Genomic DNA, 25,168 nt, shown 5'->3' on the forward strand with positions numbered 1-25,168 from the left:
CAATGCTCTGGTGGTATGTCTTGCAGACATGTGTATCACACATGTGTGTGCACGTTTCCCTGGTTCTGCGCACGGTGCCTACATCATGAGGAGTAGTCGCATTGCAACGCTGATGTCACAGATGCCAGACCAGCGTGCCTGGCTTGTCGGTGTGTACTGACTGTTTACCATTGTGTGTATTTGGCAATGTTGTATTCCTTCCTCCTTCAAAACTCTGCTAATTGTTCAATTGTTTGTGTGTAGATGACTCCAGATACCCCAACATGACATGGTTGCTGACACCCCTCAGAAACCCTGTGACACCAGCCGAGATGCGCTACAATGAGGCACATGGTCGGAGCAGGATGGTGATTGAGCGGGCATTTGGTCTCCTGAAAAGCCGCTTCCACTGCCTGGACAAGACCGGAGGGGCCCTCCCATATGAGCCTGCAAAGGTGTGCAAAGTTATCCTTGTATGCTGCATGCTACACAACATGGCAGTGCGGAAGAAGTTGCCTCTCATCCAGGATGACGATGACCTACCTCCGCCACCTGGGGAGGATTCAGGCCTGGGACATGATGCCAGTGATGATGATGATGAGGGTGACGTCTGCACACAGCTCATCAACAACTTCTTCAGGGTTGTTATGTCAATGTATGGAGTTAGCCTGAAATGTGTTGTGGCTGCTCTGTTGCTGGTTGAGTGTGTCTGTGTGCCACTTGACTGGATGCGTGCTGTGATGTGTCCATTCAGGTGGTGTGTACTCCACAATAGGGTAGTACTGCTAACTAGTGTTTGTGTAGGTGTCTTGCAACATTTTTTGTGCATGTGTATTGCATTTCTCTCCTGTTCTGCTGTGCTTTTGACTGTGTCTTGTGTCTGTCCTTCCCAGGGTACTTTGCCTGTTGTTTGGTCAACACTGACCCCCAACACCCAGAATCCAACAACAGTGTGGGAGTTGTCAAATCCCATCAAGTGATGTGCCACACACCCCTGGACTTAAATACTCCAACACTTTGTGACCGAATGTCCACTGTAACGTACAATTACCTTGCAACTATTGTGGAATAAACATGTTCCTGATGTGTAATGAACCTGTGCTATGCTTTTTTAGGTACGTTGTCTGTCTTCCCACATCTGACTGACATTTGCTTGCCTCACCTGTGGACTTGTTACCACTGACTGTGGATAGGTGTTGTGTCTGTGCATACCAATGAATTTCAGGTCAACATCATTGTGTGGGATGAGTTACATGGACATGGTGAGTATGTGTTGTAGTGCCATAGTGGTGTGTTTCCCTCACATGTGTCACATCACCATGACTCACATAACGGTGGTCACATTGTTGTAGTATTTGGCATGCACTGTTTTGTTTAGCAGATCAACATCTCCATGACACATGACAAGTTGGAATCACAACAGAGGCAAGTATGGTGTACTGGTGAGTTTATTTACAAACATGTGTGAGGATAGTGCACAAGATGGTGGGGGCTGTACATTGGGTTCACAGTAGAGTTGGAACTGAAATGTTGGTAGCTGAAATGTCCAGAGTAAAGTCCACCGACATCTGCAACATTGGACCAACATGAAACCTCCATGTCATGTAGGCGAGTTGTGTCAGATACGACAAGGTGAATGGGTTGCGTACAAAGAACATTGTCCAGAACAGGTTTAGAGGCCCTGGGGGATGTGCAGGGACATCTGCGTCTCACTTGTCCTTCTTCGGACGACCCCTCTTCTTCTTGGGGGGATCCTCAGGTACAGGCGTCTGCGGTGCAGGGGACTCTCCGCCAGAGTCATCCTCCCTCCCCGTGGCACTGGCAGATGGTGTGGCAACAATGTTGTGGCCACACAGGGTTGGTGTGGACATGTTTGTGCTGATCTGGTAGAGGCATAGGAGTATGTCCCGATGCATTGCAGTAAGTGCATCCCACTTTGCCTCCATGCGGGCATGGTGGGCAGCCTACTCCTGTTACATGTCATTGAGGATCCCCACTACCTGGCCAAATCCTCGGTGCTATCCTGGTACGCATATATGATGCGTGCCAGTTGGGGGTCATCATGCAGTCCAGACCCCTCTGCAAGGCGCGCCCTCTGCCTCCCACCCCTCCCAGCACCCCTATCCACACGGGCAGGACCTGCGGCAGCACGCACAGGTGACACTGGGACCCCTTGGGTGTTGTTGCTGTTGGTGTTGTCTGTAGCTTCCTGGGGGTCCTGTGTCCCTGTGCTGTCGGTGTTCTGTGGCCTTGGTCTGTCCGTGTTGGTGGGGGTGCCCTGTCTGTTTCCAGATGCTGGAGGCGTGGGTAGAGGGGGTGCAGATGTTGGTACTGCTGGTGCTGCACGATGACTCACACCGGAGGTGCCAGGTTGTTCGTCGTCATCTGAAGAGGACAGAGACAGATCCACACCAGAGAGCTGAGGGTCTACCAGAGTCTGGGACAGGGACTCCTCTTCATTTGGTGCTGTGTCCCCAGCACGACCTGTGTTTGGAAGAGACACACAATGTAAGTTATGTTTCTACAGGCATCAATGGTTCACATACATGACATTTTCTCCTGTACGTCCGGATGCCTGTCTGTACACTGCTTTGTCCAGGTTTGTCACGGACAGAGATTGATATTGTTATTGCACATTGCCCAGCCAAAATGAAACATTTCAATGTGTATGTCGAAGTGTGTGCATGCCCAGCTCATGTATAGATTTGTCTGTACATGACCATTACTACTCAAGGGCCATCACGTTGCTGACACAGGTGTGACATCCCTGTACACATGTGAGCTTGAACAAGGACATACGTGCTATTCCACTGAGGATATGTTGTAAGATTGGGGCATGTGTGGTAGCAGATTTTGCTAGTATTTGTGTGCCACATTGGTGTATTGGTTCGACATGGTCACAGTCCTGTATGCCTGTGATCTCTTTGGAGGAAGTGTTTTTTTACAGTGTTCCTAGTACCCATCTAATTTCATACAAGTGATGAGGTCACCATCGTTAATGAGTCTGGTGCTGAGTTTTGTACGTGCATTTGTGATTTGACTTGTCAATGTTCTCCATGGTGACATGGATTGGGCAAGGTAGCACTCTGGCTTTTCAATGCTCATGACAGTGAGGGCCGGTGGTGTGTGTGTTGCAGTTTGGCTGCTGTGAGTAGCATGTCTCCTCCAATGCAGTCCAGGTTAGACCTTGTGTCTACAGTGTCTATGTCAGTGAGTGGTGTGTTGTGTGAAGGATGCATATGTTTCAGCTCGATGTAGGAGTGGAATGCAGCTCACAACAGCACCGAGTGTGAATGAGACCATGCTCTGGTGTTGGCTATATTGGTGTGTCCATTCCATTCACTGTCAGATGTCCCCTGTCAATGATGTATATGTGAGTTCCTGTGTGTTTTATGCAATGTACCATATATAGCTCTCCACACTTGTCATCTGCAAGACACACCTCCCCAGCCAGGCCAGGAGGCACCCCTGGACACTCTATCCCCAGACAATGAGTTTGAACATATGGTTGCAATGGCTGTGTGTGCAACCGGGTTTTGTTTGGCCAGTGCATATGTGTGATTGTCATCCACATCATTTCTCAGGCCCACGTGTCAGACATCTTGCCCGGGCATCATCTTTGTGAGTAACTGGTACCACGTGTGCAATGTGTTTTAGCATAGAAGGTATGTGTATGGCCAGCATTGGTGTTATTTGTTTACAAGTCAGGGCCTCCTTCTCTCCCAGGCCAGTTAACCCATCATGAAGCGTGCCAACATTGCAGTGGGTGCAAGTTAACTTTCAGGATGTCAGTCAGTGCAGTCCTGGTGTTTGTTGGTGCCCAGTTCCCAGCATGGTCTTGTGCGCCCCACAACAGAGCCCAGTGTCAGACATCTTGTCAGTCCATTCCCACTCCCTGTGAGGCAAGCATGTTTCAGTGTGAGCTTGCTGGGCCATGTGGGTAGGTGGGGAATGTCTGTGACTGTAACTCCTATCATACTCTTGGCTACACCCTCCTTCCCAGCATGCCCATACTTCCTTCCTTTTGACTCTGCTTCCCTGTGTGGGGGTGTGACAGCAATGGCAAGATGGCTGACTGTGCAGTCCTGGTGTTTGTTGGTGCCCAGTTCCCAGCAGGGCCTTGTGCTCCCCACAACAGAGCCCAGTGTCAGACATCTTGTCAATCCATTCCCACTCCCTGTGAGGCGAGCATGGTTCAGTGTGAGCTTGCTGGGCCATGTGGGTGGGTGGGGAATGTCTGTGACTGTAACTCCCATCATGCTCTTGGCTACACCCTCTTTCTCAGCATGCCCATACTTCCTTCCTTTTGACTCTGCTTCCCTGTGAGGGGGTGTGACAGCAATGGCAAGATGGCTGACTGTGAATTCCTTGAGTTTGTTTGGCTACAAGTCCAAAGAGAGCCCCTGAGCCTCACACAGCAGCACCCAGTACAGTGTATCTGGCTGATATTTCACTACGTTGTGAGTCAATGCATACTACACGGTGAGTTGTATGGAGTTTGTGTTGAGGGGGTGTGTGTCTCCACATGCTGGTAAGTATGGTCAGAGCTGTCAGTCCTCCTTCCCACCCGGCCAGACATCCCACCATGAAACGTGCTTCCATTAGAGGGCGTGCAAGATGTATTTCAAGATGTCAGTCAGTGGTGTCCTGCTTCTGATTGGCACACAAGCCCTAACAGGGCCTTGTGCTCCCCACAGCAGGACCCAGTGTCAGCCATCTTGTCAGTCATTTTCCACTCCCTGTGATGTGGGCATGGTTCAGAGAGGTCTTGATGGGCCAATTTGGAGGGGGGCATTATCTGTGACTACAAACCCCATCATGCTTTTGGATACACTCACTTCACCTGCATACCCAATATTCCTTCCTGTCAGTCAGCTGCACTGTGAGGTAGTGTGTTTGTGGTGGCAAACTGTCTGGCATTGTTTATTTGGCTTTGTGCCACTGCCTTGCTCTATTTGTTTGTAGGTTGGTACATGTCATGACACAGTTCCAAGTCACTATGAGATGGCAGGTATTGTGTTTGTCTGACTAGCATACACATCTTGGGATGAATACCTATTGGTTACTGTGGCTTTGCTAACGGTGCATGGTTTCACTGTCCCCTTGCCACACAATATTGAGTACGTTGTTCGTGTACTCACCAGGCTCTGGTATGTCTGCTAGACCATAGACCCTCTCTGGTGGTAGGATGTCCTGCACTTTCTCCTCCCAGGTCCTGAAGTATACTGGTTTGGCAGAAGGGCCACCGCCAGTGCGCTGACTCAAGGCGTGATCTTTCTCGATGAGTTTCTTGACCCTCCTGCACACGTCATACCACCTGTTCTGGATATCGTCCTTTGTGTGCAACGTTGGTGCTTGTGCGTTCACCTTGTCCACAATCCTCGTCCACATCTTTGTTTTCTGTGACATGGGGGTCCTTTGGACCAATGTACCAAACAAATGTGGCTCTACTCCGATGATCTCGTCTACCAGCACTTCTAACTCATCATCTGTGAACTTTGGATTCTTCTTGGGGGGTATGGTGATGGATGGTGGTGGTGAGTGATGTGTGTGTGAGGGTACAAGTAAGGGTGGGTTAGTGTTGGTTTTGCTAGCTGTATGTGTGTGTGCCTTTGGTGAGGTGCTAATGGTGTGATGGGTGAGTTGTGAGTGTGTCTGTGGTCACTGTGTGATGGTGTTTTCCACTGGCTGTTGTCTCCTATTTGGAAAGGATCATGGTAGTGATTTATGTCCTTTATATAGGTGGAGTTGTGGGTGTGGTCCTTTTTTTGTCTTTTTTCCTTTGGGTTTTCTAGGCATGAAGGAGACGTTCTTCTGACCGAGACGGACAATGATGTCAGTCGCGGAGACCTCTATTGCTAGAGGTCCCTGTTTTCTGTGCATGTCGGTCATGCGGCTTGGGCTCCATGCTAGTCGGTCTGGGCTTACATGCATTGCATCGTACTGTGCGGATCGGACATCGCGGGTACGTGTCGGTCGGGTTCATTCCTGGTATGTGTCGGTCGGTGCCACACGCGTCGGTTTTCCGGGCGAATCACTGTTTTCCATATGGCTCGGTCGTACAGCTTGTATTCCGTACGTGTCGGTTGTACTTCACACACGTTGCATTGTACTGCACGGGTCATACGGCGCCGGTCCGTGTCGGTCGGTCTCCGTTCCTGGTCCGTGTCAGTCGGTACATTTTTGCGGCCGGAATCAGAATCGGCCCCTGAGTAGGATAAAAAGTCTGTAGAAATGGCAAATTTGATCTCTGTGAGGCGTTAAAAATTGGTTATTCATCATGAGGTGCAATCCAGTTGACATTTTGAATTTTTTTTAGAAAATCAAAAAAATACATTTTCTCATGAAAAACGAAAACCCCGACTTTTTCCAGATGGTCAGTAATTGTGTTTTTTTTATGTTTAATCTTTTGACTGTAAATGACTATTGCATGGAAATTATAACTTTTGGAACTAAAATAAGTGTGTTTAGAGTATTTTTCTGCTCGTAATAGGTCAAATTAAAAGCTTCTGAGAAGAAGGAAAAGACTATAAAATGGCAATATTGGTCACTGTGAGGCTTTAAAAAGTGGTTATTTAACATGGGGCATGATCCAATTGACCTTTTGAATCATTTTTTGTAGAGTCCAAAAAATCAATTTTTTACTGAAAAGCAATGACCCCGGACCTGTCAAACTTTCTCCAGATGTTCAGTAATGGTGATTTTTAATCTTTAATCTTTTAACTGTAAATAACTATTGCATGTGAATGATCACTTTTGGAACTAAAATAAGTGTGTTTAGAGTGATTTTTTTTGCCCGAAATAGGTCAAATTAAAAGCTTCAGAGTAGGAGGAAAAGTCAGTAAAAATGGCAATTGTTGTCACTGTGAGGCTTTAAAAAGTGGTTATTCAACATGGGGCATGATCCAATTGACATTTTGAATCATTTTTTATAGAGTCCAAAAAATCAATTTTTCAATGAAAAACAATGACCTCGGACCTGTCAAAAATTTCTCAATATGTTCAGTAATGGTGATTTTTTCAATGTTTAATCTTTTGACGTAAATGACTACTGTATGTGAATTATAACTTTTGGAACTAAAATAAGTGTGTTTAGAGCCATATTCATGCCCGGAATAGGTTAAAATAGAAGCTTCCGAGTAGGAGGAAAAGTCTATAAAAATTGCAGTTTTTGTGACTGATGCCTTAAAAATAGGCTATTCAACATGAGGCACGATCCAATTGACATTTGAGTCTTTTTTTTTACAGTCCCAAAATCTGTTTTCTGATGAAAAACTATGACCCTGGACCTGTCGAACTTTCTCCAGATGGTCAGAAATGGTGATTTTTTTATGTTTAATCTTCTGACTGTCAATAACTATTGCATGTGTTTTATCACATTTGGAACTAAAATAAGTGTGTTTAGAGTCATTTTCCTGCCCAAAATCGGTCAAAATAAAACCTTCTGAGTAGGAGGAAAAGTCTGTAAAAATGGCAATTTTGGTCTCTGTGAGGCTTAAAAAAATTGGTTATTTAACATGACGCATGATCCAATTGACATTTTGAATAATTTTTTGTAGAGTGCAAAAAATCAATTTTCTGATGAAAAACGATGATTGCGGACCTGTCGAACTTTCTCCAGACAGTCAGTAATGGTGATTTTTCAATGTTTAATCTTTTGACTGTAAATAATTACTTCATGTGAATTATCAATTTTGGAGCTAAAATAAGTGTGTATGGGGTCATTTTCCAGCCCGACAGAGGTCAAAATAAAAGCTTCTGAGTAGGAGGGAAGGTCTGAAAAATTGCAATTTTTGTCACTGCGAGGCTTGACCTGTCAAACTTTCTCCAGATTGTCAGGAATGGTGATTTTTTTATGTTTAATCTTTCTTACTGTCAATAACTATTGCATGTGTTTTATTATATTTGGAACTAAATAAGTGGGTTTAGAGTCATTCTCCTGCCCAAAATCGGTCAAAATAAAACCTTCTGAGTAGGAGGAAAAGTCTGTAAAAATGGCAATTTTGGTCACTGTGAGGCGTTAAAAATGGGTTATTCAACATGAGGCACGATGCAATTGACATTTTGAATAATTTTTTTATAGAGTCCAAAAAATCTATTTCTGATGAATAACGATTACCCTGGACCTGTTCAATTATCTCCAGATGGTCAGTAATGGTGATTTTTTAATCTTTAATCTTTTGACTGTAAATAACTATTGCATGTGAATTATCACTTTTATAACTAAAATAAGTGTGTTTAGAGCAATTTTCCTGCCTGAAATAGGTCAAAATAGAAACTTCTGAGTAGGAGGAAAAGTCTGTAACAATTGCAGCTTTGGTCACTGTGAGGCTTTAAAAATTGGCTATTCACCATGAGGCACAATCCAGTTGCCATTTTGAAGAATTTTTTGATAGTCCAAAAAATGAATTTTCTGACGAAAAATGATTACCCGGGACCTGTCGAACTTTTTTCAGATGGTCAGTAATGGTGATTTTTTAATTTTTAATCTTTTGTATGTAAATGACTATTGCATGTAAATTATAACTTTTGGAACTAGAATAAGTGTGTTTAGAGTCATTGTTCTGCCCGAAATACGTCAAGTTAAAAGCTTCTGAGTAGGAGGAAAAGCCTGTAAGAATGGCAAATGAGGTCCCTGTGAGGCGTTAAAAATTGGTTTTTCAACATGAGGCACGATCCAATTAACATTTTGAATCATTTTTTGTAGATTCTAAAAAATCTATTTTCTGATGAAAAACGATAACCCCAGACCTGTCAAACTTACTACAGATGATCAGTAATGGTGATTTTTTAATGTTTAATCTTCTGACTGTAAATGAATATTGTGTGTGAATTATATATTTTGGAACTAAAATATTTGTGTTTAGAGTCATTTTCCTGCCTGAAATAGGTCAAAATAGAAGTTTCTGAGTAGGAGGAAAATTCTGTAAAAAATGGCAGTTTTGGTCACAGTGAGGCTTTAAAAATTGGCTATTCAACATGAGGCACGATCCAATTGACATTTTGAATCGTTTTTTGTACTGTCAAAAAAATCGATTTTCTGATGAAAAACGATGACCCCAGACCTGTCGAACTTTCTCCAGATGATCAGTAATGGTGATTTTTTAATCTTTGATCTTTTGACTGTAAATGACTATTGCATGTGAATTATAACTTTTGGAACTAAAATAAGTGTGTTTAGAATAATTTTCCTGCCAGAAATAGGTCAAAATAGAAGCTTCTGAGTAGGAGGAAAAGTCTGTAAAAATGGCAATTTTGGTCACTGTGATACTTTTAAAAGAGGTTATTCAACATGAGGCATGACACTATTGACATTTTGAATAATTTTTTGTATATTCCAAAAAATCCTTTTTCTAATGAAAAACGATGACCCCATACCTGTCAAACTTTCTCCAGATGGTCAGTAATGGTGACTTTTTAATGTTTAATCTTTTTACTGCAAATGACTATTGCATGTGAATTATCAGTTTTGGAAAAAAAATAAGTGTGTTTAGAGTCATTATCCTGTCCGAAATAGGTCCAAAAAAAAGCTTCTGAGTATGAGGAAAAGTCTGTAAAACTTGCAATTTTGATCAATATGAGGCTTAAAAAAGAGGTCATTCAACCTAAGGCAAGATCCAATTGACATTTTGAATACTTTTTTGTACAGTCCATAAAATCAATTTTCTGATGAAAAACGATGACCACTGACCTGTCGAACTTTCTCCAGATGTTCACTAAGGGTGATTTTTTAATGTTCAATCTTTAGACTGTACATGACTATTGCATGTGAATGATCACTTTTGGAACTAAAATAAGTGTGTTTAGAGTCATTTTCCTGCCTGAAATTGGTCAAAACAGAAGCTTCTGAATAGGAGGAAAATTTTGTAAAAATGGCAATTTTGGTCACTCTGAGTCTTTAAAAAGTGGGTATTCAACATGAGGCACGATCCAATTAGCATTTTGAATAATTTATTATACAGTCCAAAAAATAAATTTTTTGATGAAAAACTATGATCGTGGACCTGTCGAACTCTCTCCAGATGGTCAGTAATGATAAATTCTTTAATGTTTATTATTTTGACTGTAAATGACAGTTGGTTGCGAATTATCACTTTTTGAACTAAAATAAGTATGTTTAGAGTCATTTTCCTGCCTGAAATAGGTCAAAATAGAAGCTTCTGGTCCCGATTCCGATCCGGGATGTAAAACGTACCAACCGACACATATCGGGACTGAAGTATGAGCAACACGTACACGCTCCATACGACCGTACGAGTACGATGCTATGCGTCTGATTTCCAAACGAGTCTCACGGAGCACAATCAGCATGTCCAAGCCGCATGGAAAACAGTGACCCGCCCGTAAAGGGAACGCAAAATGTACTGACCGACACAGACCTGGACTGGACCCGAACGACACATACACGCTCCGTACGAGTGTACGAGTACGATGCAATGCGTGCAAAAGCAAAACGACTCGCATGGAGCACAATTCGGCAGAACGATACGTACGGGAAACAGTGACTACCATTGAAAACAGCCCGTCGTGACCGACGCGTTCGCAAACGCTGCAACGCAGCACTTTGTGAGTGAGACAGACTCGGTGGTAGGAAATTTGTGTCAGTCCTGTCAGTCCGGTGATGCCACAACTTTCCCACACAAAAATATGTGAAAAAAGTGATTTTTTCAGCTAAATTTGAGGTTTGCAGGGCTTTCTGGGTAAGGAAACGTTGGGGGATCCACGCAAGCCATACCTCCCTGGAATTCCCCGGGTGTCAAGTTTTCAGAAATTTGTGGGTTTGGTAGGTTTCCCCAGGTGGCCGCCGAGCACCGGGCCAAAAACCCAGGGGATCCCCTTTGAAAAACCAGGTCGTTTTGAGATAGGCAATTTTGATGTCGCCTAAATAAGTTTTGGGCCCTTGCCTGTCGCAGGTACTTGGGCCTCCCACACAAGTGAGGCACTGTTTTTATCGGGAGACCCAGGGGAACACTGGGTGGTAGGAAATTTGTGTCAGCCTGGTGATGCCACAACTTTCCCACACAAAAATGTGTGAAAGAAGTGATTCTTTCAGCTAAATTTGAGGTTTACAGGGCATTCTGGGTAAGGAAACGTTGGGGGATCCACGCAAGTCATACCTCCCTGGAACCCCCCGGGTGTCTAGTTTTCAGAAATGTGTGGGTTTGGTATGTTTCCCTTGGTGGCTGCTGAGCACCGGACCAAAAACCCAGCTGATCCCCCGTTCAAAACCAGGTCGTTTTGAGATTGGCAATTTTGATGTCACCTCAATACGTTTTGGGCCCTTGCCTGTCGCGGGTACTTGGGCCTCCAACACAAGTGAGGCACCATTTTTATCGGGAGACCCTGGGGAACGCTGGGTGGTAGGAAATTTGTGTCAGCCCATGGATGCCACAACTTTCCCACACAAAAACGTGTGAAAAAAGTGATATTTTCAGCTAAATTTGAGGTTTGCAGGACATTCTGGGTAAGGAAACTTTGGGGGATCGACACAAGCCATACCTCCCTGGACTCCCAAGCGTGTCTAGTTTTCAGAAATGTGTGGGTTTGGTAGGTTTCCCTAGGTGGCCGCTGAGCACCGTGCCAAAAACCCAGGTGACCCCCCCTTGCAAAACCAGGTCATTTTGAGATAGGCAATTTTGATGTTGCCTCAATACATTTTGGGCCCTTGCCTATCGTGGGGATTTGGGCCTCTCACATGAGCGAGGCACCATTTTTATCGGGAGACCCGGGGGATCGCTGAGTGGTAGGAAACTTGTGTCAGCCCGGTGATGCCTCAACTTTCCCACCCAAAAATATGTGAAAAAAGTGATTTTTTCAGCTAAATTTGAGGTTTGCAGGGCTTTCTGGGTAAGGAACCGTTGGGGGATCCAAGCAAGCCATACCTCACAGGAATTCCCCGGGTGTCTAGTTTTCAGAAATGTGTGGGTTTGGTAGGTTTCCCTGGGTTGCCGCCGAGCACCAGGCCAAAAACCCAGGGGACCCCCCCTTGCAAAACCAGGTCATTTTGAGATCGACAATTTTGATGTCGCCTCAACACGTTTTGGGCCCTTGCCTTTCGCGGGTACTTGGGCCTCCCACACAAGTGAGGCACCGTTTTTATCGGGAGACCCGGGGGAATGCTGGGTGGTAGGGAATTTGTGTCAGCCCGGTGATGCCACAACTTTCCCACACACAAATGTGTGAAAGAAGTGATTTTTTCAGCTAAATTTGAGGTTTGCAGGGCATTCTGGGTAAGGAAACGTTTGGGGATCCACGCAAGTCATACCTCCCTGGAATCCTACGGGTGTCTAGTTTTCAGAAATGTGTGTGTTTGGTAGGTTTCCCCTGGTGGCCGCCGAGCACCGGACCAAAAGCCCAGGTGACCCCCCTTGCAAAACCAGGTAGTTTTGAGATAGGCAATTTTGATGTCACCTCAATACGTTTTGGGCCCTTGCCAATCGTGGGGAGTTGGGCCTCTCACATGAGTGAGGCACAGTTTTTATCGGGAGACCACTGGGGAATGCTGGGTGGTAGGAAATTTGTGTCAGCCCGGTGATGCACAACTTTCCCACACAAAAATGTGTGAAAGAAGTGTTTTTTTCAGCTAAATTTGAGGTTTGCAGGGCATTCTGGGTAAGGAAACGTTGGGAGATCCACGCAAGCCATACCTCCCTGGATTTCCCCGGGTGTCTAGTTTTCAGAAATGTGTGGGTTTGGTTGGTTTCCCTTGGTGGCCGCCGAGCACCGGACCTAAAAACCCAGGTGACCCCCCTTGCCAAACCAGGTCGTTTTGAGATAGGCAATTTTGATATCGCCTCAATACGTTTCGGGCCGTTGCCTATTGTGGGGATTTGGGCCTTGTAGTGAAGAGTCTTACAATATTGTACTCAAAATATAGGGTTTAATCTGGAAGTACATCCGTCAAAGAAGGGGCTCTGGAGCAACTGACACCTATACAGAACACTTGCTCCATGAGCTCATTACATTCTAAGCCAGAGGCTTAGTAAAGACACATTACCACACATCTCCCTTTTTAAAAAAAAAGAATATAACAAGAAATTAAGAATACGTTCCTAAATGCATACATTTCTAAAATAACAATACATGTAAAAACAATAAAAACTTCCTCTTTGAAATAAGAATAAATAAAGTAAGAAAGAGAGGATAAATTCAAATTAGAACATTTCAAATTAGAATACACCAGCCATCATCCCATCCCCTTTAGAAATTTTAACGAGGAACAAAATCATTAAATCTTGTGGGTCTCCGGTGAATACGAACACTCCTGCGTGGAGCAGAATTGTTTCTTGAAAAATTTGCAACTTCCTTCGGGACTGAAAAGTTACGTGGAATTAAAGCTACACGAGAGATGTCCCACCAGTTCCCATCAGAAAGTTTCACAGCATTCTTCCTTATCTCACAAACCTGAACAGGATCCTTAAACTTTGAAAAACCTTTCCCAACCATGATGGGATTTTTGACACGGACCCAGTCTCCTCTTTTTAGCCTGCAAGGTTTCGCAGAGGAATGATTTTTATTTTCAAGCTAGATTCAGCAGATTTACACCAGCTACCGACATCCCCTGGTTTAGGCAAAACCTTTAGAATCCAAGATGGACATAATTCAGTAACAGCTTCTCTACCCCTCATAATCTCAAAAGGAGATCTGCCAGTGACAGAGTGTGGAGTAGTGCGGTAAGACCAAACAGCTCATGAATTGATTGAGCAACATCCATATTGCTTTTGATCGAAGCCTGAATGCACTCAACTAATACTTTGTTAAAACGTTCGACTTTCCCATTACTCTGGGGATGATATAGTGGTGTTCTTAAGTGTTTAATCTTACACTTTTCTAAAAAGGAAGACATTTCAGAGGAAACAAATTGAACCCCATTATCAGTAAGTAATTCTACTGGAAAACCCTCTCTAGAAAACACCTTCAAAAAACATTTAAGCACTTTTCTTGTGGTGGGTTCCGACACAGGCTCAACTTCAACCCATCTGGAGAGATGATCTACCATTACAATAAAATATCTCAAATTGTAAGGTAAAACTTGGTATGGGCCTAAAAAATCAACACTGATACGTTGCCAAGCTTTCTTTGGACAAAGACTTACTGACTCAACTTGACGTTCAATTATCAACACTTTGTCACTTGATTTACATTTAATGCAATTTGAACAAAATCTTCAATTTCTGAATCCATTCGAGGCCACCAAAATCTTTCCCTGATCTTCTTCTTAGTCAGATTAGAACCCAAATGACCGCTATGTGCCAATTTTATTACCTGCTGACGAAGAGAGAAAGGTACTACCAATTTCTCTCCACGAACCAGCAGATTACCTTCTAAAGATAATTCATCTGCGATTTTCCAAAAAGGTTGTAACTCATTTTTTAATTGAGATTCTTTTGGCCAACTAGACTGTAATAATGGGATTACTTCACTTAAAATGCAATCCGATTGGACAGCAGAAATCCATTCATTTTCTGAAAAACTTGCATCCCCTATATATGCAATGAAGCATTCCTCAATCTCGGCTTCCCAATCATGATTGTCATGTTCATCAATGGGAAGTCGAGAAAGACAATCAGCCCTGGAGTTTTTTCCCCCAGGAATGTACTCCACTGTGAATGAAAATTCTAATAATTTGGCAGCAAGTCTGGAAATTCTAGCTGTAGAACGTTTGATTTTTTTTCCAGATAGAATATTCACTAAAGGACAATGGTCAGTTTTCAATGCGAAATGTCTGCCCCAAACATATGCTTTGAATTTCTCTACACTCCACACACATGCTAGTAACTCTTTTTCAATTACAGAGTATTTACGTTCGGGGTCTCTTAACGTACGAGAAGCAAAGCCAATGGTGAACTCATGTCCATTCTCAGTCTGTGTGAGAACAGCCCCTAAGCCATATTCACACGCATCAACAGTAATGACAGTGGCTCTTTTTTCAGAAAAAGATTGAAGAGCTGAAGCATTAACAATTCTTTCTTTGATGATTTTGAAAGTTTGATCACAAGAATCAGACCATTTGTATTCTGCATTTTTCTTTAGTAAGGGTCTAAAAGATTCAGTTAAGTTTGCAAAGTTTTTTAAGAACTTAGCATAAAATTCACAAAGACCCAAAAAGGAAAGTAGTTGATCTTTGTTCTTCGGAACTAGAGCATCCAAAATACTTTTTACAAGACAAGGTTTTGGCTTAATACCTTCAGCTGAAAAAACGTGACCCAGATATTCTATTTCTTTAGTTTTGAATATACATTTGTCTTTCCTTAATGTGGCACCTCTAGATTCTAATATACTCAAAACATTGTCCACGACAATATTATGTTCAGCTTCATTTTCTGTAAATATCAATATATCATCTTGAAAAACTACCACTTGAGAGAAGTGATGAAACATGCTAGACATTAATCTCTGAAAAACTGCTGCCGCAGATGCAATGCCAAAAGGCATCCTGCAAAACTGAAAACTTCCCTCAGGAGTAACGAAAGCAGTTAAATGGCAAGAGGATTTATCTAAGACAACTTGGTGATAAGCTGACCTAAGGTCTAGCTTCGTAAACCAACACGAATGACCAATTTTGATGATAAGATCCTCAATCCTTGGCAGAGGAAAATTATCCACCCAAATCGCTTCGTTGACACTTCTCAAGTCAACACACATCCTGAGTTCACCATATTTTTTCTTTGCGAGAACTATGGAAGACAACCAAAGAGTTCCCTCCACTTTCTCAATGATGCCTTGTTTACATAAATGTGAAAGCATATCAGAAAGTTCTTTTCTTATACTTAGAGGTATGTTGCGTAATTTATGTTTGATTGGGGTAACCTGGTGTTTAACTTTTATCGAAAAGACAAAGTCTGAAATTTTGCCTAATTTGTCTTGAAAAACCTTCTTGAATTTCTTTTCCCAATCAAAATCTGATCCAAATTGTACCTTGTTGTCTTGTGACAAATCTATAGAACAACAGTTGCCGGAGACTTCCATTCTTTCAATAGTAACTGGATTACATGAACCAGGTCTTATAACTAATTTAAATTCAGCCTGGTGAATTAGTCCTAGAACATTAATGCCCATGCGAGCAACATAAACTTTACCATTGATGTAAGAATCAAGGAATTTGATATTAGTAGAAAAATACCCGAGCAAATCCACTTTGCTGCCTTCAAATGCCACCGTAGTTACATCGGGAGGAAGCAAGGGATGTTTACTCCAAGAAAATGTGTATTTTTTATAATTTATGATTGTGATGCGAGCACCTGTATCTACAAGGAGTTTGATGGAAATTCCATCAATCCAAACTTCAACTTCTGGGTCAACGACTGAAGAAGAGTTAAGCTCTTTTACGCATCTAACCCCCAACATTAATTCGATGTTGGTGGTAAGATTGTCTTTTCCAACATCACTATCCTCAGTTATTAACGAGCGAATAGGATTATTAAATCTACCACCCCTACACACTTTTGAAAAATGACCCATTCTATTACACTTCTTACATTGTTGACCATGTGCTGGGCAATATCTAAAGGAAGAAACATGATTTGGTGAACCACACCTTAAGCAGAATATTTTCCTTTGTGCAACATTTTGAACAACAGGTTTGACAAGATCCCTCAATACTTTTGGCTATGTCAATGGCTTTATCAAGAGATGGATTCTTGCAAGTGAGTAACCACTCTTGTATTTTTTTAGAACTACATCTAGCCACAAGTTGATCTCTAATCAACTGAGAAGTGAATTCTTCAAATTCACACGTGGAGGCTAGCACTTTCAGAGCAGTGACATAAGTATCAATACTCTCCGAAGGTTTTTGTACTCTGGTAAAGAACTTAAATCTGTGAACAACTAGATTTTTTGATTTTGCAAAATACTTGTCAAGTTGAGCGATAGCTGCGTCAAATTCATCAATCTCTTCATCTGATCCATCATAATCAGGAAGATGGTCAAATACGTTTTGTCCCTCAACACCAAGATGATAATACATTAAACCTTATTTTCTGTCAGGTTTGAACTTATTAGCATCAATTGCTACTAAATATGCTTTGAACGAGCTAATCCAAAGTTTCCACTCTAGTGGAGGATCACCAGGATCTTGCAGGAAAGATGCTGGTGCTGTAATATTTTGCATGTTGGTTGAAGGTTGAAAAGGAATAAGAAAGGGAAAAAAAAAATATCAAAAAAAATAATGAGTTATTTTTAAAAAAAAATATGTAGAGCCTATAACACACTAGACAAATAAATAACTACAGAAAAATGACTTGCACATAATAATAAGCGTGCAAATCGCTGAAGTAAATGTCACCAGTGCAAAATAAAGAAAAAATTGCTAATTAAAGAAGTCGGCAAAATGTGTGCACATCACAGAGAAGAAAGAGGTATGCACAATGTTGACTGAAAAAAAAAAACGAATTCCCTTTCCGTGTGCACATCACAGAGGGATGACGAGAAGACAAGCCTGCAATTGTAAGATAGGCCACTGGGAGTGCTGCAATTGTAAGATGGGCCACTGGGAGTGCTCTATGGTCTATGGTCTCTCTAGTCATAGAGAGGATACGAGGGACGAAAAAAACCAGAGGTGAGAAACCTTCATATTTTATCTTTGTTTTGAAGCCTTGAGTTGCTGTAAGTTTATATATGAAATCTGAGCAAGCGCTTGTGCCACGCTCGCTGATTATCGCTGAGTTAATTGCGAGTTTTAGAAACCAATGAAGATGCGAGCATGCAATGGCTTGAATACATGCTCGCGACGTACGGTGAGTCCTTGCCGATAACTGTAAGATCGGACGTGCAGTGAAAGGTTTTGCCAACAAATGGCCAGCTAAGTCAAAGGAAATAGAGGTTCTGTAATGTTCCGAGACCTGCAGAGTTTGACGTTCTAAAACGCGGCTGCCAGAAACGGTCTCAGTGAACTGGCTGCGCCGCGCACCATGACAACGCAGCTACAACAAAACAGAATGTCCCACACACTGTGAACCAGCGTCGAGCTGCGCTTTCTCAAAGTGGAGGCAGTACAGTCAATTTCGAAGAAATTTCTCACCTCGTTCGTCGAGTTTAGCGATAACAGATTCAACGTACCGAAGCCAATACTTCACTGCTTCATACACTTCAATTCACTTCACCGCTTCGTCCTCTGGCCCCTTCTTGGTAAAATGCAGTGCTTGAAAGAAGGAGAAACAATCCCGGTCGTCGCCAAATTTGTAGTGAAGAGTCTTACAATATTGTACTCAAAATATAGGGTTTAATCTGGAAGTACATCCGTCAAAGAAGGGGCTCTGGAGCAACTGACACCTACAAGAATGTTCATACAAGAATACAGAACACTTGCTCCATGAGCTCATTAAATTCTAAGCCAGAGGCTTAGTAAAGACACATTACCACAGGCCTCCCACACGAGTGAGGCACCGTTCTTATCGGAAGACCTGGGGAAACGCTGGGTGGTAGGAAATTTGTGTCAGCCTGGTGATGCCACAACTTTCCCACACAAAAATGTGTGAAATAAGTGATTTTTTTCTGCTAAATTTAAGGTTTGCAGGGCATTCTGGGTAGGGAAACGTTAGGGGATCCACGCAAGCCATACCTCCCTTTTAATCCCCCGGTTGTCTAGTTTTCAGAAATGTGTGGGTTTGGTAGGTTTCCCTAGGTGGGCGCCGAGCACCGGGCCAAAAACCCAGGGCACCCCCTTTGCAAAACCAGGTCGTTTTGAGATAGGCAATTTTGATGTCGCCTAAATACGTTTTGGGCCCTTGCCTGTCGCGGGTACTTGAACCTCCCACACAAGTGAGGCACTGTTTTTATCGGGAGACCCGGGGGAATACTGGGTGGTAGGAAATTTTTGTCAGCCCGGTGATGCCACAACTTTCCCACACAAAAATATGTGAAAAAAGTGGTTTTTTTCAGCTAAATATGAGGTTTGCAGGGCTTTCTGGGTAAGGAAACATTGGGGGATCCACGCAAGCCATACCTCCCTGAAATTCCCCGGGTGTCTAGTTTTCAAAAATGTGTGGGTTTGGTAGGTTTCCCTAGGTGGCCGCCGAGCACCGGGCCCAAAAACCCAGGGGACCCCCCTTGCAAAACCAGGTCGTTTTGAGATCGACAATTTGCCACAACTTTCCCACACAAAAATGTGTGAAAAAAGTGATTTTTTTCAGCTAAATTTGAGGTTTGCAGGGCATTCTGGGTAAGGAAACGTTAGGGGATCCACGCAAGCCATACCTCCCTGGAATCCCCCCGGTGTCTACTTTTCAGAAATGTGTGGGTTTGGTAGGTTTCCCTTGGTGGCCGCCGAGCACCTCCTTTGAAAAACCAGGTTGTTTTGTGATAGGTAATTTTGATGTCTCCTCAATAGGTTTTGGGCCCTTGCCTGACGCGGGCACTAGGCCTACCCATGCAAGTGAGGTACCATTTTTCTCAGAAGACTTTGGGGAACGCAGGGTGGGTAGAATTTTGTGGACCCACGCAGATTCCAGAACTTTCCACCACAGAAATGTGAGGAAAATGTGTTATTTTGGACACATTTTTAGGTTTGCAAGGGATTCTGGGTAACAGAACATGGTGAGAGCCAGTCACCTCACCCCATCCTGGATTCCCCTCAGTGTCTAGTTTTCAAAAATGTACAGGTTTGCTAAGTTTCCCTACATGCCAGCTGCGCTAGGGCCCAAAATCCACAGGTAGGCACATTGCTAAAAAAAAGTCAGAGCTCAGTGGGCTTTCTGCCGCCCTGGGGGGGAATCGTGGAAGGGGGTTTCATCCCGATATGCCCCTAAAGGGACAGAAAGACTGTTGCTATTTTTTGTGGGGGTGGGGGCATTGGTATGACCATTTTGGGCAGCCTCCACCCCACGCATAAAAAAAGCCTACGTACTCGCTGGCGTCTAGTGGGCTTTCTGCACCCCCGGGGGGGGCCAGATTGGGGGCTACAGCTCTCATCTGCCTCCTGGGGGGCGGAAAGACTGTCATTTTTGTGGGGGGAGGGTGGGGGCATTGGCGTGCCTGTTTCGGGCAGCCCACACCCTAAAAACAATTACGCAAAAAAAATCGCTGGTGGATAGCGGGCTTTCTGCCCCTCTCGGGGGGGCAAATTGGGGGCTACTGCCCCCATCTGACCCCCGGGGGGCAGAGAGGCTGTAATGGTGGCAGGGGGTGGGGTTATTGGGGTGCCCATTTTAGGCAGCGCCCACCCTAAAAAAATGTGCAAAAAAAATCCTTCACGTCAAGTGGGCTTTCTGCCCTCCCCCGGGAGCAGATTGCGTGCTACTGTCCCCATCTGCCCCCCAGGGGGGGCAGAAAGGCTGTAATGGTGGCAGGGGGTTGGCGGCATTGGCATGCCCATTTTGGGCAGCCCCCACCCTAAAACAAATTGTGCAAAATAAAATCCCTGGCATTTAGTGGGTTTTCTGCCCCCCGGGGGGGCAGTTTGGGGGCTACTGCCCCATCTGCCCCCCAGGGGGGGCAGAAAGGCTGTAATGGGGGCAGGGGCGGGGGTGAGGGATTGGCGTGCCCATTTTGGGCAGCCACCACCCTGAATAAAATTGCTTGAAACAAATCCCTGGCTTTAAGTGGGCTTTCCGCCCCCCCCAAAGGAGCAGATTAGGGGCCAATGCCCCATTTGCCCCCGGGGGGGCAGAAAGGCTGTAATGATGGCGGGTGTGTGGGGGCATTGGCGTGCCCATTTCGGGCAGCCTCCACCCTAACAAAAACCTTCTAAACACAAATCCCTGGTGTTTAGTGGGCTTTCTGCCCCTCCGAAGGGGCAGATTAGGGGCCAATGCCCCATCTGCCCCCCAGGGGGGGCAGAAAGACTGTAATATTTGCGGGGGTGGGGGCATGGGCATGCCCGTTTTGGGCAGCCCCCACCCTTATTTTTACTTTCTAAAAAAATCCCTGTTGTCTAGTGGGCTTTCCGCCCCCGTAGGGGCAGATTAGGGACCAATGCCCCATCTGCCCCCCAGGGGGGGCAGAAAGACTGTAATAATTCGGGGGGTGGGGGCATGGGCATGCCCATTTTGGGCAGGCCCCACCCTTATTTTTAGTTTCTAAAAAGATCCCTCGTGTCTAGTGGGCTTTCCGCCCCCCCGAAGGGGCGCCAATGCCCAAACTGCCCCCCAAGGGGGGACAGAAAGACTGTTATAATTGGGGGGGGTGGGGTGGGGGCATGGGCCTGCCCGTTTTGGGCAGCCCCCACCCCTATATTTACTTTTTTAAAAATTCCCTGGTTTCTGGTGAGCTTTTTGCCCCCCTGGGGGGGTAAAAAGACTAAATGTTGCCAAAATAAACTGGGGGGAGCAAACGCCCTTGCCCAAGGGGCCGCTCCCCCCTCCCTGGTGTCTAGAGGGTGGATCCCTGCTTGGGGATCGCCCTCCTGTGGCAATCCCCAAGCTGGGATCCACTGGGGAGGGGTACCATTGGAAAGGGGAGAATTTCCCCTTTCCAACAATACCTCTCCCGTCTTTCTACGTGCTCCAGGGGCTGAGATAGCCCCCGAGCACGTAGAAAGGGAAACTGAAATGAGCCTCTTGGCTTATTTCAGTTTCGGTTTCACTGAAATGACGTCATCACCACATGCGTGCCGATCGTCATTTCAGGAAAACCAGGGGGGGCCTCGGGAGCTGGGGAAGCTCTTCCCCAGCACCCGAGGCTATTTTGGTTTAAAGGGAATCCCTCTGGTGCCCGCACCAGAGGGATTTCCCTGGGTATGCCTCATGACGAGCTGGACTCGTCATGGGCACACGAGAACTGTGTGCCATGACGAGTCCAGCTCGTCATGGGCATTCAAGTGGTTAAACGCACATCTTTTAGCTTCCAGCCTCTTTGGATAAGCAGAACTAAAGGATCCGGCACAGAAGGACTTCTATGTCAAATACAAGTAAGCACTGCAACAAGCGCGATGCGTAATGGATTTCGCAGAGATAGATAGACGCTGTCCGATATGAGGCCATGGTTATATAAACAAAGACAGATCACGCTAACATTCTTCGTATCGGTCTAAATTAGCTTTCATTTTTCTTCTTTTGGCCTGTATTATAGTATACAGGAACTATGCACAATTCCTTATTAAAGAAAATACTACCAATAAAGCGTAGCATGCTAGAATTTTGCTCGTAAAAACTTAGAGTAAATTTTGGTATGTCAAATACAAACAAGCATTGTAACAAGCGCGATGTGTAATGGCATTCGCAGAGATAGATAGAAACTCTCCGATATGAGGCCACTGTTATATAAGCACAGATAGATCATGCTAACTTTCTTTTTATCCGTCTTAATTGGCTTTAATTCTTCTTCTTTCGGCCTATGTTAAAGCATACAGGAACTATGTACAATTCTCCATCATAGAAAAGACCACCAATATAGCGTAGCTTGCAAGCATTTTGCCTGTAAAAATATTAAGTAATTCTGTAGATGACGCCATAGCGTATTGAGAATGGCGCCATGCATCAGTATATGGTGGAAATCATAAAATAACTAGGGGCAAATCAGAAGAGACCACACAAAGTGGCTGTAATAAGCTTAAGCAAGTGTGAATAGTAATGTCGACAAACAAGCTGTACTCGGTTTTCTTTACAGACATGTTGCATGTTCCCTACTATTAATATTGGAATACAAAAGGGGAGGGGAACAGAGTAATATTGGGACTGAGCGTATGTAGTTCCACTAGCCAAACCATGTATATATAGGCGAAGTAGCAAACACAAGATTTTTTCCGTGTTGTAGATAACTTAGACTTACAAATAATTCTCTGTCTTGGACTTCCTTAAAAAGATTTTTCGATACCCTTTTCATTTGCAGATTTTCCCATCGCACCCCTACTATTGAGATTAAGAATAGAAAGTGGATGGCCCTGAGGAAGGTGGATATTTACTAATTGAATCCACCGAAACGTACGTTGGCTAGATGTACTCCCGGCTGACGGCCACACCATGGATGGATAAATAGGATCTCTACCATGCAGTGTACCAGCACGTCTTTTTAAGCTTGGTGGTGAATGATAGGTTTAATGTGTGCATGTATGTTTGGTTTGAGTGAAGGTAGAATGTAGTGAGAGGTGCGGCATGATTAGATTTTTCATCACAAATTCTTCTTTCTCTTGATGGGGATAAGAAAGGCAATCACCATATCAGTGAAAGTGTATTCATGTGTATTGCAATTCGAACTATGATATGTGCTGTTCCTGTGTCTGTCATGTTTTAATTGTATACATGTAAAAATATTGCCTTTTCACTTTATCTACAAAAATGATGCTTTATTATGTTTCATATAAAAAAGTGCACTTTAGAGTAAAAATATTAATTTGACTAAAAGAAAAATTTGTTTTGAATAAAACATTTAAATGAAATCTTGTAGTAGGCTTTGATCCACTCAGAAAAGGAAGTCCACTAGAGCTTGTGATAGCCGCAATGAAATCATTATAGGTCGTGTGGGAGTATTCTGTTGTATTTTATTGTTGGCTTTCCCCTTCTCCCAGACCTAGAAGTACGTACAGGGGGTACCTTATCATTGACAAACACTAGGAGAACTAGGCCCGCTCTCACGCTGGAAGGAGGCACGTGAGTATGAATGTAAAATGAGCTGCGTGTTTCCAGTGTCATGGGTGGCGTTATGTTGTGCACTTCACTGGGGGGTAGCTCTGAACTACACGTTTGCACTGCTGTGCACAAGCTTTCAGGTTTTATTTTTGTTGTAATAAATTGTCCACTCAGATTGTCTCGACGTACACAATGTTGAAATGAAATTAATTTTTTTACGTTGAAATGCTGGTCCTGCGTCAGCCTTTACAATTAAGGGAAATCGTGGTATGAAGATGCCAAGATTTCAAGGGCTCCATTCAGTTCAAGCCAGGACAGTCTATGTATTGCCACAAACAGATCTGGGTGTGCTGTCATATATGAAGGTTGCTAAAGCTCGACATTTAGCCACAAAGGGTAACGGGATGTCATGCACAGATTGGACTATTCAATCAAATACTTGCTGCATGAGGAGCTGACTGTGTAAATAGTACACAATGATACGCATGTACTACATGTCACCTGGTATTTGAGATCATACCCTTCATAAGTGTGAATTAATGAACTTTCACATCAGGTTCTTAATGTGAGCCCTTTCGTCATAATTATCGTTTGATGCCTGCTGCGTGCAAGTTCTATGCCTGCTACATTCAGCGCCAACTGCTCGTCTTAGAGTATGTCTTCTGTTACTCTTCAGGGGCCAGGCCCTCACAAATGGCACGGCGGGACAGGTTTATTGCCAATTTGCGTACCTTTGCTTAACACAACGTGCTCCTGAAAGCAGCGTCTAATAAGATAATACTGTACAAGCTATGGGCATGTTGTGCTTTTACTCTCTCTGAGGCAGACGCACTTTAGAAGGTTAAGCCGCTGGTTAACCTTTCCCCTTCACCCCCCAACCAAGAAGAGAGGGGCAATGAGATAGGTGTGCGCACACAGAACACAAACTTTTACGCCCTACAACTTTCAAGACTCACCAGCCGCCACTGCTATGGGCTGCTCGGTCTCCTGTGCTTATTTTGAAAAATTCCGTTCATTTTTGGAATGGGTTTTTAGACAGGTGACATGGCACCAGTTTGTCATGCACTACCTTGATGACTTTCTTATCTTGGGGTCAGCAGGCTCCCGGGAGTATGTGTGGGCACTGCAAGAATTTTGCACTCTCATGCAGGCTTTTGGGGTTCCCTTGGCACCAAGAAAGACAGTTGGACCAACAACAACGATAGGATTCTAAGGGATTGAGCTAGACTCCGTCCAAGGGTGTTTTCGGTAGCCTTCAGAAAAGATTGCCAAGTTCAAGACAGCATTGCAGCAATGCTTGGCAAAATAAAAGGTCATCTTGCACCAGTTACAGCAGACAGTAGGACAGTTGAATTTTGCTCTGAGGGTTATCCCTATGGCACGACCATTTTCCCGATCCATCTTACAAGCCATGGCCGGTCTCAAGGAGAAGCAACACCACACCAGGCTGTCTGCTGAGGTTAGGCAGGACATGGGGATTTGGATGGCATTCCTGCGGGACTTCAACGACAGGGTAGTGTGGCCCGGTCCACCCACTACTTCCGCGGAGTTACGTTTAATGACTGACGCTGCGGGTAGTGAGGGATTTGGTGCCATACTCGGTACTGGGTGGGTGGCTCAGCGTTGGCCGGCCTGGTGGGTGAGGACTGGTGTGACGGGTAACATTGGTTTCTTTGAGCTGTTCCCCA

Source organism: Triturus cristatus, chromosome 11, assembly GCF_964204655.1.
Source record: "Triturus cristatus chromosome 11, aTriCri1.1, whole genome shotgun sequence".
Lineage (NCBI taxonomy): Eukaryota > Metazoa > Chordata > Amphibia > Caudata > Salamandridae > Triturus > Triturus cristatus.